The sequence below is a fragment of the Cervus canadensis genome, chromosome 9, assembly GCF_019320065.1.
Source record: "Cervus canadensis isolate Bull #8, Minnesota chromosome 9, ASM1932006v1, whole genome shotgun sequence".
NCBI lineage: Eukaryota > Metazoa > Chordata > Mammalia > Artiodactyla > Cervidae > Cervus > Cervus canadensis.
This window is the reverse complement of record NC_057394.1, coordinates 35,696,779-35,711,894: the sequence shown is the minus strand read 5'-3', so window position 1 is coordinate 35,711,894 and position 15,116 is coordinate 35,696,779. Positions and strand designations below refer to the sequence as shown.

The 15,116-nt window shown below is 40.4% G+C and overlaps 1 pseudogene; it reads left to right on the top strand.

The window, feature by feature from the left end:
• Positions 1-10,902: 10,902 nt before the first annotated feature.
• On the top strand, positions 10,903-12,450 carry LOC122447254 (annotated as a pseudogene).
• Positions 12,451-15,116: the final 2,666 nt, after the last annotated feature.

The following is a 15,116-nucleotide window of genomic DNA, read 5'->3' as shown; positions in this document are numbered from 1 at the left end:
AGGAGCAGCCCAGATCTATTTCTATTTCATTTATCAGGGTTAACACATAACAATCTGATAGTTCCGAACAATTAGCTGTTACACACATTTGAAAGATATGTTTTCTCTTTTATTTTTCAAACAATGAGATAACTTGAAAAATAGTTTTGATAAGAAAACACACTGATTATAAAGGGAAATGAATTAAAGTTCAAGAAGCCTGAATATACCTTCTAGCCTCTCCTTGACTTTGCTCTGGATCACATGGAATAGGCTTTAGATGATTTGCATTTAGATGATTTCTCAGTGAAAGGCCAGATATGCTCTGTCCTAGTTTAAAGAAATATTTTGGATCTTTAGGTCTAATTGAATTTGTGTGGAATGAATAAGCCCTTTCCTAATTAGAAACAGCATTAAAGTTAACTTCTCAACATTTGTATTTATGCTTTTATTATTCATGTGTAGTGTCTTTATATTTGTATTGCCATAGGGCTTCCTTATATTTGAAAAGTTCCTAAAGTTTTCTTCCCATTTTTTATATAATGTTTGTGACATCAAATATTGATGTCACAACTTGTTGTTTTGTTCATTTTCCCTTTGCTTAAAAAGAAAAAGAGAATCAGGACCCTCAAATAATAATAATGATTTAGTACAATTTCTTATACTAAAAATGAGAAAATACACTCAGGAGATTTGATTGGCTTATCCAAGGAGATGCAGAAGGGTGGTGAGTAGCTGGCATATGGCTGAAGACATGGTCTAGTGGGTTTTGCACCGTCCTACAGCATCATTCTCCTGAAAGAGATCTTTGTTGAAAGGAGTCTCTTTTGGTTCCAATATGACCAGTCAAATTATTTTACTGAAGTGATGAAATCCTGTGAAAGTTGTAATACATGAATATTTGGACACATCTTTCTACAAAGGTTAGCTTCATGATAAGACTACAACCACCTGCAGTCAACCCAAGCAGCAGAAACATTGATTCTCATTACAATTCCCAGAATGTTGCCTCATAAAGTCACTGGCTCAGATAGCAGTCAATTAATAGCTATAATACAATGTCACAGCTTTGAGGAGTGAGACCTTCCCTTACCTCCAGCCAGCTCTTATCACAGAAAATCAAACCTAAACCTGCAGACATATGAAGGTGATGTAGGCCAGATTTTAAACTGTCACTGATGCACAGCAAAGACCTGATGCTGGGAAATATTGAGGATAGGAGGAGAGAGGGACAACCGAGGACAAGATGATTGGATGGCATCACTGACTCCTTGGACATGAGTTTGAGCAGACTCCAGGAGATGGTGAAGGACAGGGAAGCCTCCTGTGCTGCCATCCATGGGGTCACAAAGAGTCAGACACAACTGAGCAACTGAATAACAGTAACAAATTAATGAATTAGATATTCAGTTCTAGAAGATTTTAGTAAAGTGACAATACTATGTATATTATTCAACAGGCATGACTAAGTTCTAACAAAATATAGAGACTATCCAGAGAAATATTAGAAAATGAAACATTATTCTGGAAGATGTTTTTCAAAAGTATTCTTTAACGTATAACTGTCCCATCAGAGAGTTGAAAGTATAACAATAATAACAAGCTTATGCTCTTTAATATTTTATCATGTGTCATGATTTTATCATGCTAGAGAACTCTATCTTCCAATTTATCAGTTGATAAAAAGTTATACTCAAAGACACAGTTGTGTTATACTATGCATTTCTTGTGAGAAGATTTAGCCATTCAGTTTCCATTTAATAGCTTACTTTTTCCAAATCATGACAATGATACTTAGATCTACTTGTTATTTAAGCCAATCACCCTATTTTGATTTGAGTTTGAAAATACTGCTCTTGCTTCTTCTCTTGTTTCTTTTTCCAGGATGAATGATCAAATAATTCATGCAAATGACTTTGATTTCCCTCATTAGTATTTGTTCATGGTTGAAAATATTAGAATTTCAATGATTAATAATGAATTATTTCTGCTTAATGTTTAGGATGTGGACATGTACTTGGAGTTCTATATATGACATTCAAATACATTTAAAAAATCTCTTTCAAATGGTTCATGTAAATTTAAACTTAAGTTAATTTTTGGTGTCATTTGATATTTATTAATTATTTCTAATTTAGACCCTGAGTACTTCCAGAAATGATGGAAGACACCTCATAATGGAAAATACGTATTAAAATATAAAAATTAAAGTAATACAATGCCAGAATGAAGATGTTAAATGTTAAGCACAATCTGGGGGAAAATGTGGCCAAAAAACTGTTCCAATTGAATACTAAGTTTGGTTTCAATTTGTACTATAGGCAAAGTGAAAGGCCGTGTAAAGCAATACTGTATTGAGGCTTCCCTCTCTGGGATCTTCAGAAATGTACACAATTGGATACTTTTCCAATCATAAGTATGAAGTAATTGCCCGGGCACATTGTGCTTAGTTGCTTAGTCATGTCCGACTCTTTGTGACCCTATGGACTGTAGCCTGTTAGGCACCTCTGTCCGTGGGGAATCTCCAGTCAAGCATACTAGAGTGGGTTGCCACTCCCTGCTCCAGGGGATCTTCCCAACACAGGGATGAACCCAGGTCTCCTGCATTGCAGGCAGATTCTTTACCATCTAAGCCATCAGGGAAGCCCAAGAATACTGGAGTGAGTAGTCTATCCATTCTTCAGGGGATCTTCCGAACACAGGAATGAAACCGGGGTCTCCTGCACTGCAGGCGGATTCTTTACCAGCTGAACTACCAGGAAAACCCAGGGCACATTAAATCAGATGAAATCCCAGGTTAGAAATATCCAGGGTCAGGTTTTCCTGACTCAATAGGAGAAACGGGGCTGAAAAATATGACTCTGGATGGAGTTTGGTTAAAAGGTAACTGTATCATCCATAGCACAGTGAGATAGCCTCATTCCAAGCCCACATTAACAATATTTTTAAAAAAAGAAAGAAGGGAGAATCAAAGACAGAAAAACCAGTTGTTGGCTTCAAGCACATGTATGTTGCCTTCAGGTTAAATGAGACTTATAATTCAGAGACCTGATTGATTTTCTTTTATGTGCATATTTGCATGAAACTCTGGCTTAGTTTCATTTGCATATACATGAATAAGCATAGATAAGCTACAGAAAATATCTCTTTGAAAATATTACAATTTTAAGATGTCTCAAAAGCCATTGGTTGCTGTGAAATAATAAAAAGCAGTCTTTTCTTATCTTACAGCATAGGTAAAAATCAACTCAAAATGCATGAAAGACATAAACATAAGACATGAAATGGTAAACCTCCTAGAAGAAAATGTAAGGAAAATCTCTGATTTTAGCAATGGTTTCTTGAAATTGACACCAAAAGCACAAGCAACAAAAGGAAAAATAAATGAGTGGGACTACATAAAACTAAAAAGTCTCTGTACAGCAAAGGAAACAAGCAAAAACCTGAGAAGGAAACCTATGAAATGGTAGAAAATATTTGCAAGCCACATATCTCACATGAGTTAACATACAAAACATACATGGAAGTCATAAACTCAGGAGGGAAAAAAAGAATAATTCAGTTAAAAATTTGCAAAGAATCTGAATAGATGATTTTCCAAAGACATACAAATGGCCAATAGGTATATGAAAAGATTCCCCAAATCACTAATCACTAGGAAAATACAAATCAAAACTAAAATGAGATACCACATACTTTCTAGAATGGCTATTACCCAAAGTCAGAAGTTAACAGGTATTAAAGACATTGCGAGACAGAACTGTGTTTGAGCATCTCCTGTGGAGGTACGGGTCAGCAGTGGACTGCCGCAAGGACACGGGCTCTGGGTGCAGCAGACCTGGGTATGGCATAAGCCCTCTTGGAGGAGGTTGCCATTAACCCCATCATAGAGCTGCCAGAACTTACCAGGACTGGGAAATAGACTCTCAGAGGACACAAACAGAACCTTGTGTTCACCAAGACCCAGGAGAAAGGAGTAGTGACCCTACAGGAGACTGACCCAGACTTGTCCAGGAGTGTCCAGGAGTCCCCAGCAGAGGTGTGGGTCGGTGGTGGCCTGCTGCAGGGTTAGGGGCAGTGAGTGTAGCAGTACATGCATGGGATCTTTTGAAAGAGGTTGCCATTATCCTAATTACCTGCAGGATAGTTTGATCTCAGGTCAAAAACAGGAAGGGAACACAGCCCCACCATTAACAGAAAATTGGATAAAACATTTACTGAACATGTCCCCATCCATCAGAACAAGACCCAGTTTCCCCCTCAGACAGTCTCTCCCATCAGGAAGCTTCCATAAGCCTCTCATCCTTCTCCATCAGAGGGCAGGCAGACTGAAAACCACAATCAGGGAAAACTAACCAATCTGATCACATGGACCACAGCCTTGTCTAATTCAATGAAACTATGAGCCATGCCATGTAGGGCCACCCAAGACAGACAGGTCATGGTGGGGAGTTCTGACAAAACATGGTCCACTGGAGAAGGGAATGGCAAACCACTTCATTATTCTTGCCTTGAGAACCCCATGGACAGTATAGAAAGGCAAAAACATAGGACACTGAAAGATGAACTCCCCAGGTCAGTAAGTGCCCAATATGGTACTGGAGATCAGTGGAGAAATAACTCTAGAAAGAATGAAGAGATGGAGCCAAAGCAAAAACAACACCCAGTTGTAGATGTGACTGATGATAGAAGCAAAGTCTGATGCTATAAAGAGCAATATTGCATAGGAACCTGGAATGTTAAGTCCATGAATCAAGGCAAATTGGAAGTGGTCAAACAGGAGATGGCAAAAGTGAACATCAGCATTTTAGGAAAATCAGCAAACTAAAATGGACTGGAATGGGTGGATTTAACTCAGATGACCATTATATCTACTACTGTGGGCAATAATCCCTTAGAAAAAATACAGTAGCCATCATAGTCAAAAAAGAGTCCAAAATACAGTATTTGGATGCAATCTCAAAAACAACAGAAAGATCTCTGTTCATTTCCAAGGCAAACCATTCAATATCACCATAATCCAAATCTATACTCTGACCAGTAATGCTGAAGAAGCTGAAGTTGAACAGTTCTGTGAAGACCTACAAGATGTTCTAGAACTAACACTAAAAAAAGATGTCCTTTTCATCACAGGGGACTGGAATGCCAAAGTAGGAAGTCAAGAAACACCTGGAGTAACAGGCAAATTTGGCCTTGGGGAACAGAATGAAGTAGGGCAAAGGCTAATAGAGTTTTGCCAAGAGAACACACTGGTCATAGCAAATACCCTCTTCCAACAACACAAGAGAAGACTCTACGCATGGACATCACCAGATGGTCAATACTGAAATCAAACTGATTATATTCTTTGCAGGCAAAGATGGAGAAGCTCTATAATATCAGTAAAAACAAGACTGGGAGCTGACTGTGGCTCAGATCATGAACTTCTTATTGCCAAATTTAGACTTAAATTGAAGAAACTAGGGAAAACTAGGTATGACCTAAGTCAAATCCCTTATGATTATATAGTAGAAGTGACAAATAGATTCAAGGGATTAGATCTGATAGACAGAGAGCCTGAATAACTATGGATGGAGGTTCATGATATTGTACAGGAGACAGGGATCAAGACCATCCCCAAGAAAAAGAAACTGAAAAGTAAAATGGCTGTCTGAGGAGGCCTTACAAATAGCTGTGAAAAGAAGAGAAGTGAAAAGCAAAGGAGAAAAGGAATGATATAAATGTTTAAATGCAGAGATCCAAACAATAGCAAGAAGAGATAAGAAAGCCTTCCTCAGTGATCCCTGCAAAGACATAGAGGAAAACAATAGAATGGGAAAGACTAGAGATCTCTTCAAGAAATTAGAGATACTAAGGGAATATTTCATGCAAAGATGGGCACAATAAAGGACAGAAACGGTATGGACCTAACAGAAACAGAAGATATTAAGAAGAGGTGGCTAGAATACACAGAAGAACTGTACAAAAAAGATCTTCATGACCCAGATAATCACGATGGTATGATCACTCACCTAGAACCAGTCATCTGGAATCTGAAGTCAAGTGGGCCTTAGGAAACATCACTACAAACAAAGCTAGTGGAGGTGATGGAAATCCAGTTGAGCAATTTCAAACCCTAAAAGATGATGCTGTGAAAGCGCCGCACTCAATATGCCAGCAAATTTGGAAAACTCAGTAGAGGCCACAGGACTGGAAAAGGTCAGTTTTCATTCTGATCACAAAGAAAAGCAATGCCAAAGAATGCTCAAACTACCACACAATTGCACTCATCTCACACACCAGTAAAGTAACGCTCAAAATTCTCCAAGCCAGAATTCAACAGTGCGTGAACCATGAGCTTCCAGATGTTCAAGCTGGTTTTAGAAAAGGCAGAGGAACCAGAGATCAAATTGCCAAGATATGCTGGATCATCGAAAAAACAAGAAAGTCCCAGAAAAACATCTATTTCTGCTTTATTGACTATGCCAAAGCCTTTGACTGTTTGGATTATCACAAACTGTAGAAAATTCATAAATAGATGGGAATACCAGACCATCTGACCTCTCTCCTGAGAAATCTGTATGCAGGTCAAGAAGCAGCAGTTATAACTGAACATGGAACAACAGATTGGTTCCAAATAGGAAAAGGAGTATGTCAAGGCTGTATATTGTCGCCCTACTAATTTAACTTCTATGCAGAGCACATCATGAGAAACACAGGGTTGGATGAATCACAAGCTGGAATCAAGATTACAAGGAGAAATATCAATAGCCTCAGATATGCAGATGACACCATCTTTATCACAGAAAGTGAAGAAGAACTAAAGAGCCTCTTGGTGAAAGTGAAAGAGTGGAGTGAAAAAGTTGGCTTAAAGCTCAACATTCAGAAAACTAAGATCCTGGCATCTGGTCCCATCACTTCATGGTAAATAGATGGGGAAACAGTGGAAACAGTGACAGATTTTGTTTTGGGGTTCTCCAAAATCACTGCAGATGGTGACTGCAGCCATGAAATTAAATGATGCTTGCACCTTGGAAGAAAAATTATGACCAACCTAGACAGCATAATAAAAAGCAGAGACATTACTTTGCTGACAAAGGTCCATAGTAAAGGCTATGGTTTTTGCAGTAGTCCTGTATGGATGTGAGAGCTGGACTATAAAGAAAGCTGAGTGCCAAAGAATTGATGCTTTTGAACTGTGGTGTTGGAGAATACTCTTGAGAGTCCCTTGGACTGCAAGGAGATCCAACCAGTCCATCCTAAAGGAAGTCAGTCCTGAATATTCATTGGAAGGACTGATGTTGAAGCTGAAACTCCAATACTTTGACCATCTGATGCAAAGAACTGACTCATTGGAAAAGACCCTGTTGCTGGGAAAGATTGAAGAAGGGAGGAGAAGGGGACAACCGAGGATGAGATGGTTGGATGGCATCACCGACTCAATGGACATGAGTTTGAGTAAACTCTGGAGTTGGTGATGGACAGGGAGGCCTGGCGTGCTTCAGTCCATGGGATCACAAAGAGTAGGACAGAAATGAGTGACTGAACTGAACTGAAAGATGCTGTGAAGAGAAATGAGCCCTGTGTAGTGCTGGTGGGAATATAAATGGTATAGTCACTATGGAAAACAGTATGATGGCTTCTCAAAAAAAACTACAAATAGAACTATAAGATCCAACAATCCCACTTCTGCATATCTATCCAAAGGAAAGTAAATCAGTATCTTGAAGAGATAATCTGCATTCCCAAGTTCTTTGAAGCATTATTCACAACATTCAAGAGATGGAAACAACCTGTGTCCATCAACAGATAAATGGATCAAGGAAATGTATGGGAAAAAAGTAGAAACTGTCATATATTTATGTGTGAAAGTGAAAGTGATAGTCACTTAGTTGTGTCTGACCCTTTGCAACCCCATTCACTGTAGCCTGCCAGGCTCCTCTCTTCATGGAGTTCTCCAGGCAAGAATACTGGAGTGGGTTGCCATTTCCTTCTCCAATATTTATATATAATGGAATATTATTTATCCCTGAGAAAGAAGATATTCTGCCATTTGCTACAACTTGGATGAAAAATGGAAGGCACTATGTTAAGTGAAATAAGCCAGGTACAGAATGACAACTATTGCATGATCTCACTTATAAGTGGGATCTAAAAAAAAATCCAAAGGTCTCAAATTCATAGTAAAGCAAATTTGGTATTTACCAGAGGCTGGAGGGTAACACTTCTGACTAGTTTGTTTCCTCTTCCTGTCCCACAACCATGTCCATTGGGCCATTTCCTTATTTTTGAAGAATCAATGTACTTTTAGCACACACTACTTCTGATAGTAAACTCACTCTCTTACTTGCTCTGAGGGAGACCAGTTACCATATTTGTGTTGTCCTGTGCGGAGGCCCATGTGGCAAGGAGGTAAGCGTAGCCTCTACCCAGCAGCCAGTAAAGAACTAAGACTTTCAGTCCAATCACCCATGGGAAATATGGTCCAAAGACGAGTGTGTGTGGAGACTTGAGACTTCAGCCCCATCTAATGCTTTGTTCACCTCCTTATGAAAGTTCACAGGACAATGGCCCAAATAAGCAAGGCCCAGATTCATACCTACAGAAACTGTGGAGTAATAAATGTTGCTTTGAGACATAAGTTTGGGGTAAATCTGATAAATCCCTATATGGCAATAGATAGATAACACAATATTGCTATCCACATAGCTGTTGAAATATGGGTAGGGGCTTAGAAGAAGTCACTGAAATTAAGAAGTATATCAAGAAATAGAGTCAGCCTTAAATTTTTATGCTTTTGCAAGCAAATACCTAGAGATAACTAATCTTTAAAGAAAAGAAGATCCATCAGTGGAAGAGAAAACCATGATGGAGACCAAAAGCAACAGTTATAGAATTGAGGCTGAGAACTAAGAGAGAGTATAATGGATGCCAAGTGAGGAGAGAATTTCAAGAAAGAAACTAACACCAGAATTAATATTGAAGCAGAAGGAAGAGGAGTAATACTTGTTAAAAAATTCATTATGAAACAGGCACTTACAGGTGTTTTGCAAGTAGTAAGTTATTTTGGAGTTTCATAATTGTTCCTCTTTTACAGATAAGAAAGATGCTCAAATGAGGGCGTTATCTTACCCAAAGTCACAGAATGTGTGAATGTGTCAGAATTCAAATATAGATATAATTTCAATCTCTTCCTTTTTCCACTAATACATAATGACTCACTGACTTGTATAGGATAGTTTATAAAGCTTTCAAACATAACAAGTGTATTTAGACTGATATAAAATCTCCATGAGGAGGATAGGAAATTCCTCTCCAACTGCTGGATGGAATTCGGGCTTTACCATTTAATGTTCCTGAAGGAACCATGTTCTCTTGGCACTCTGCACATGCTGGAATGATGACTTTTCCCTCCTACCTTTGTGACTCCTTCCAGGTACCATTTAAGCCTTACCTCCTCCAACAAGGTCAATCTCCTATCTTAGGTGAAGTAGGTGATCAAAGCTCAGATGTTAGTACTTAACTCCATATTAGCACTTACTATGCTCTGTTTGAGTTGTTGTTTCATGTCTCCATCTCTTCCATCATAAGCTGTGTCTACACTTTCCTTCATAATTTCCGTCAGTTCAGTTCAGTTGCTCAGTTGTGTCCGACTCTTTAAGACCCCATGGACTGCGGCACGCCAGGCTTCCCTGTCCATCACCAACTCCCAGAGTTTACTCAAACTCATGTCCATTGAGGCGGTGATGTCATCCGACCATCTCATCCTCTGTCATCTCCTTTTCCTCCTGCCTTCAATCTTTCCCAGCATCAGGGTCTTTTCCAATGAGTCAGTTCTTCACATCATGTGGCCAAAGTATTGGAGTTTCAGCTTCAGCATCAGTCCTTTCAAAGAATATTCAGGAGATTTCCCTAAGAATTGACTGGCTTGATATCCTTGCAGTCCAAGGGGCTCTCAAGAGTCTTCTCCAACACAGTTTCTCACCAACATAATTTCTATTTGCCTGACTTATAATAAACAATAGATATTATCAGATATAGAATGAATGAGTAAATGAATGAAAACCCATTGGTTAAATCCTGAAGACTGAATAAGAAGAGAAAGAAAGAGGAATGACAAGCAGAAGTAAGAACATATATGAAAGTCGGAAAGCATAAAAGAACATGGGGCATACAGAAGAGAAAACATTTCCATAAGGCAATTTAATGCTCACTTTATCACACATATACTGAATTCAGAGCCATATGGTCATGGAATTTGCTACAAGGAGCAGAAAAAAGATGGGAAAGCCATGGCTTGTAGCAGACATTGTTGGTTGCTGTCTAATAGCCATACTGTAAGAGAGGAGAACAAACCTGACCCCATGTTACATCAATTTCTTTAGCTTTAACCCTTGGCTCATTGGTAAAGAATTCACCTGTCAATGCAGGAGACCTGAGTTTGATCCCTGGGTCAGGAAGATTCCCTGGAGGAGGAAATGACAACCTGCTTCAGAATTCTTGCCTCAAAAATCTCAGCCTCTGCCTGCTCCACCCAAGCCATGAGCACACTGGCTGCACGATGCACCCTGCCCCCCCAGCTGCTGTCAAAGCTGTGTGCACCTGCAGGCCGGGAGTAGCCGAGGTACCAGGCGACCCTGTCTGGGCGTTGTATCCTATTACAAAGGACAGTATGCACCTTAAGATCCTGAAAAAAAGGGGGGGGCACAAAATGTTCACGTAACTTTTAGAAATAACTTGTGTGAGTATTTTGGGAAACCATGCGGTCATTAGGACGCTGGCTGGTGAGATGGCAAGCGTCATCCTCTCCGGACTGAAATGACAATGAAGATTTTTCTGCCTCCTCCTGCTCAGAGGCAGATAGGGCCACCAGAGACCAGTTAGTTCATCTGAGAGGTCTGTGGCAGGATCTGTGCCTACATCACGTGGCTCCCGGTCGTCTACATGGACTTCCTGGTGATGTTGGTCATGCTGCTGACAGTGCTCACCCCATTTGTCTCTCCTGAAGACCATGCTCACCCACCCCAGGGCAGCACCAAAGGAAATGCTATTAAAGAATACATGGATTTCTCTCTGTGCATGCCCAGTAGTGGGACTTCTGAGTCATATGGTGGTTTTATTTTTAGTTTTTTAAGGAACTTCCATACCATCTTCCATAGTGACTGAACCAATTTACATTCTCATCAAAAGTGCAAGACGGTCCCCTTTGCTCCACACCCTCTCCAGCGTTTATTGTTTGTATCATATATTGGGGCTTCCGTGGTGGCTCAGTGGTAAAGAATCTGTCTGCCAATATAGGAGACACAAGTTCAACCCCTGGGTCAGAAAGACCCCTGAAGAAGGAAATGACAACCCACTCCAGCATTCTTGCCTGGAAAATACCATGGTAGAGGAACCTGGTGGGCTATACGCCAGAGGGTCACAAAAAAGTCATACATGACTTAGGGACCAAACAACAACAACAATAATCACATATTAACACATATATGTGGAATCTAGAAAAATGGCATAGGTGATCTTATTTGCAAAGCAAAAATAGAGACACAGACTTAGAGAACAGACATATGTACACCAAAAGGGCAGGGGATGGGGGATGAATTGGAAGAGTTGAGTTGAAATATATACGTTACTGATGACTACATATAGAATAGATAACTAATGAGAACCTAGTGTATCGCTCAGGAAACTATTCAGTGCTCTGTGGTGACCTCAATGGAAAGCAAATCCAAAAAAGAATGGATATATGTACACAGGCAGTTGATTCACTCTGCTGTACATCAGAAATTAACACAACACTGTAAAGAAACTACTTCAATAAAATATTCAAAAGAAAGAGTACATGGGGGCTTGAGGCTGAGCCTGGAAGAAAGATCTACAAATGCTCAACTGCCGCTGTATCTGGCTTGAGCACACCCACCACTGCAGTATTTGTAGAAGATGTATTCAGAAGCTGGACAATTGCTGCCCATGCTGATGGAGGAGAATCAGAGACTTTTGTGATCTTTACTGTATATGTAATGCAGACCTCAGTGTGTATGCTGATCCTCTGTGGGCTCCAGAGGATCATCTCTTGCATTCATCTCTTGCATCTGAGTGTACTGGACAGAAATATAGTGATTTTTTCACCTTCTTAACTACAATCCTGTTGATCTTCCTGTGCCTTGAGGGCCTTCTGTTTACACTTTCACTGCAATCATGTTGGGCACCGAGATCCTCTCAACATGTCATGATGAAACGGAGAGGGAAAGGCTGAAAAGTGAGAAGCTGATGCAGGAGCAGAGGCTGCGATGGGAAGGGATGAAGTCTGTCTTGGCGGGCAGGGGCTTGCTGCTTTGGATGAACCACTTTGTCAGCATCCAGTTTAATTGACTGCAGACAAGACCCAGGAAAGGGGCTCCGAGCTCTCAATGTGAACCCTTCTCATCATGCTGGAATTTGTTCACGGACTTTATTTATTTGGGGTCGAAAAGGGTATCAACAGCTTATCTGTGACCAAGAGGACAGGTGGAATCTACACAAAGCAATTGCCTGCTCAGGCAGAGATTTCACATTTACAGTCACAGTTGCCACATCCCCCACCCTAGTAACTGGGTGACGCTCCGTGTCACTGTCCAGTAATGAAAGCTACCCTGGAAGTTGTTTCATCTGAAATAAGGGGCTCACTGTTCATTGGCTTCTCTACCAGGATCTCCTTGCACTTTTCAACCTGGCTGAGACGTGGAGTCATCCTCTGCATCCCATGATCCTTCAGGCCAAATGGCTCTTCCTCAAGATAGCCCATGATGCATTTCTTCATGGCTTCCAATTTACCTAAATTTTATGCTACCAAATTAACCTGATGTCTCCATGATAGATTAGCAGTCCTGTCACTCTATGATCTTAGCTGAGTTACTTTTCAGGATACAGCTTGTTGCTATGTCAGTTTGTCCTATTACATTTCTGCCCTGGGTCACCCCACCTGGAAGGTAAACTCCCTACAGAGGAGATTTTGCCATTCTGCTCCTTATTTCTTCAGAGACCAAAATGCCTGGCACAGAGCTGGCACTCAATTAATAGCACTGAATAAGCAAATACATTTCATTTATTATAGAGATAAAATGTATTAAACTGAAACAAAAATTAGTTTTGTAAGTGTCTGGTATATGTTTTAAACCACTGGATCTTAAATATTAGCATGTTCTGTGTTTTCCTTCTCAACTATGTCTATGTTGGGGGAAGAGAGAATGTTCTTAAATTTTTTAGCCTTCTTGAGGCTCAGTTGGTAAAGAATCTGCCTGCAGTGCAGGAGACCTGGGTTCAATCCCTGGGTTGGGAGGATCCCCTAGAGAAGGGAAAGGCTACCCACTCCAGTATTCTGGCCTGGAGAATTCCATGGACTGTATAGTTCAAGGGGTCGCAAGGAGTCGGACACAGCTGAGCGACTTTCACTTCACTTTCACATTGTAGAAAATAAGATCTTGAGCCTCACATTCTTCTTTAAGGTCCATCTAGCACTCCTCCACGTGCTGGGCTGCCCCTGGCACTTCAAGGTTTATATGGCAGGAAAGAAGAGTGTAGCACAAGGAACATCTTACTCAACTCGAGTGTTGATATGCCCTTGGTACTTTCTGAGCTTCGTGGTTGTTGTTCAGACTACTTCCAGGCTTCCCTGGTGGTTCTGTGGTAAAGAATCTGCCTGCCAATGCACAAGACACAGGTTCGATTCCTGATCCAGGAAGATCCCACTTGTCTCGCAGCAACTAAGCCAGTGCGCCATAACCATAGCGTCTGTGCCCTGGGGCCTGGAAGCTGCAATTACTGAGCCCATGTGTCACAGGAAACTGAAGACCACACGCCCTAGAGCCTGTGCTCCCCAACAAGAGAAGCCACCACAATAAAAAGCCCACGCGCTGCAACTAGAGAGTAGTCCCTGCTTGCTGCAACTAGACAAAAAGCCCACACAGCAAGGAAGAACCAGCACAGCCAACACTAAATAAATACATAAAATCATTTAAAAAAGACTACTTCTCTTTTGTGGGGAGTGGCCGTGGTTTCTCCAGATGCCACTCCTTTGTTGCTGGGGGTCTCTCACTGTACACACTTCAGTGCAGACAAAGTCTTCTCCCAACATTACTCACACATCTCTGCTGTCCCAGCCTCTGGTTTCTTTGGTCCACTCCTCACAGGATGTCATCTGAATTAGGATCTCATCACCCCTCTAGGCAGCCCCCTGGAATCACTCTCACTCAGCCTTCAAAATAACTAGACAGCTATAGTTTCTCACTGTTAAGCTTTGTCAGATTTTGAATTAGCATTCTTTGCCTACAGACTCCAGGTAACACAGTCAAAGCTATATGAGTTTTCTCCCTGAAGCACTCTCCTAAGCAATATCTAGGACAAATGCAAAATATCATCTAAATTCCTAAAAATTCCTGGAGAGTTACTTTGCACAGTCCCTTCTTCTTCAAATCCCATTGTCTTTGCATTTGCCCTTGAATTGCACTCTAATTGACTCTGAGTTATGCCAAGAGAATCCTCTTATACCAAACCTTTCATGAGCCATGTAGACTTTATTCAGGATTTTGTAGGGGTGGCAGAGGCAATATTGAAATCATACTGCTGACAGTAACCAACTCAAACCACATCCTATACACAAACATTTTTCTATCATGTAAAGAAATTCAGGCTTCTCAGACTCCAGCTCCCTAACTTACCTACACAAGATCAAAATTTTTCAACATAACAAATGTTCAGTTGACAAGTTGTGTTTGATTCTTTGCGACCCCATGGACTGCAGCACACTAGGCTTCCCTGTCCTTCATATCTCCCAGAATTTCCTCAAATTCATGTCTGTTGAGTCAGTGATGCTGTCTAGCCATCTCATCCTCTGCCACCCCCTTCTCCTCTTGCCTTCTATCTTTCCCAGCATAAGGGTCTTTCCAATGGAAACAAAACAAATACCATTTCTATAAAAAAGTTATTCCTCAAATGTTTTTGAGCAGTCATGTTTGTAAATATCAAAGTTTCTTTCTTGCTTAAATGTATACATATGTGAGTATATATGTTTATTTACGTGAACAGGAAAGCTGTATACGATGGATTTCTTTATATTTTAATTTGAAATATATTGAAATTTGAAATGTAAATTTGAAATATTTCAAATTTCACTTGAAATATAC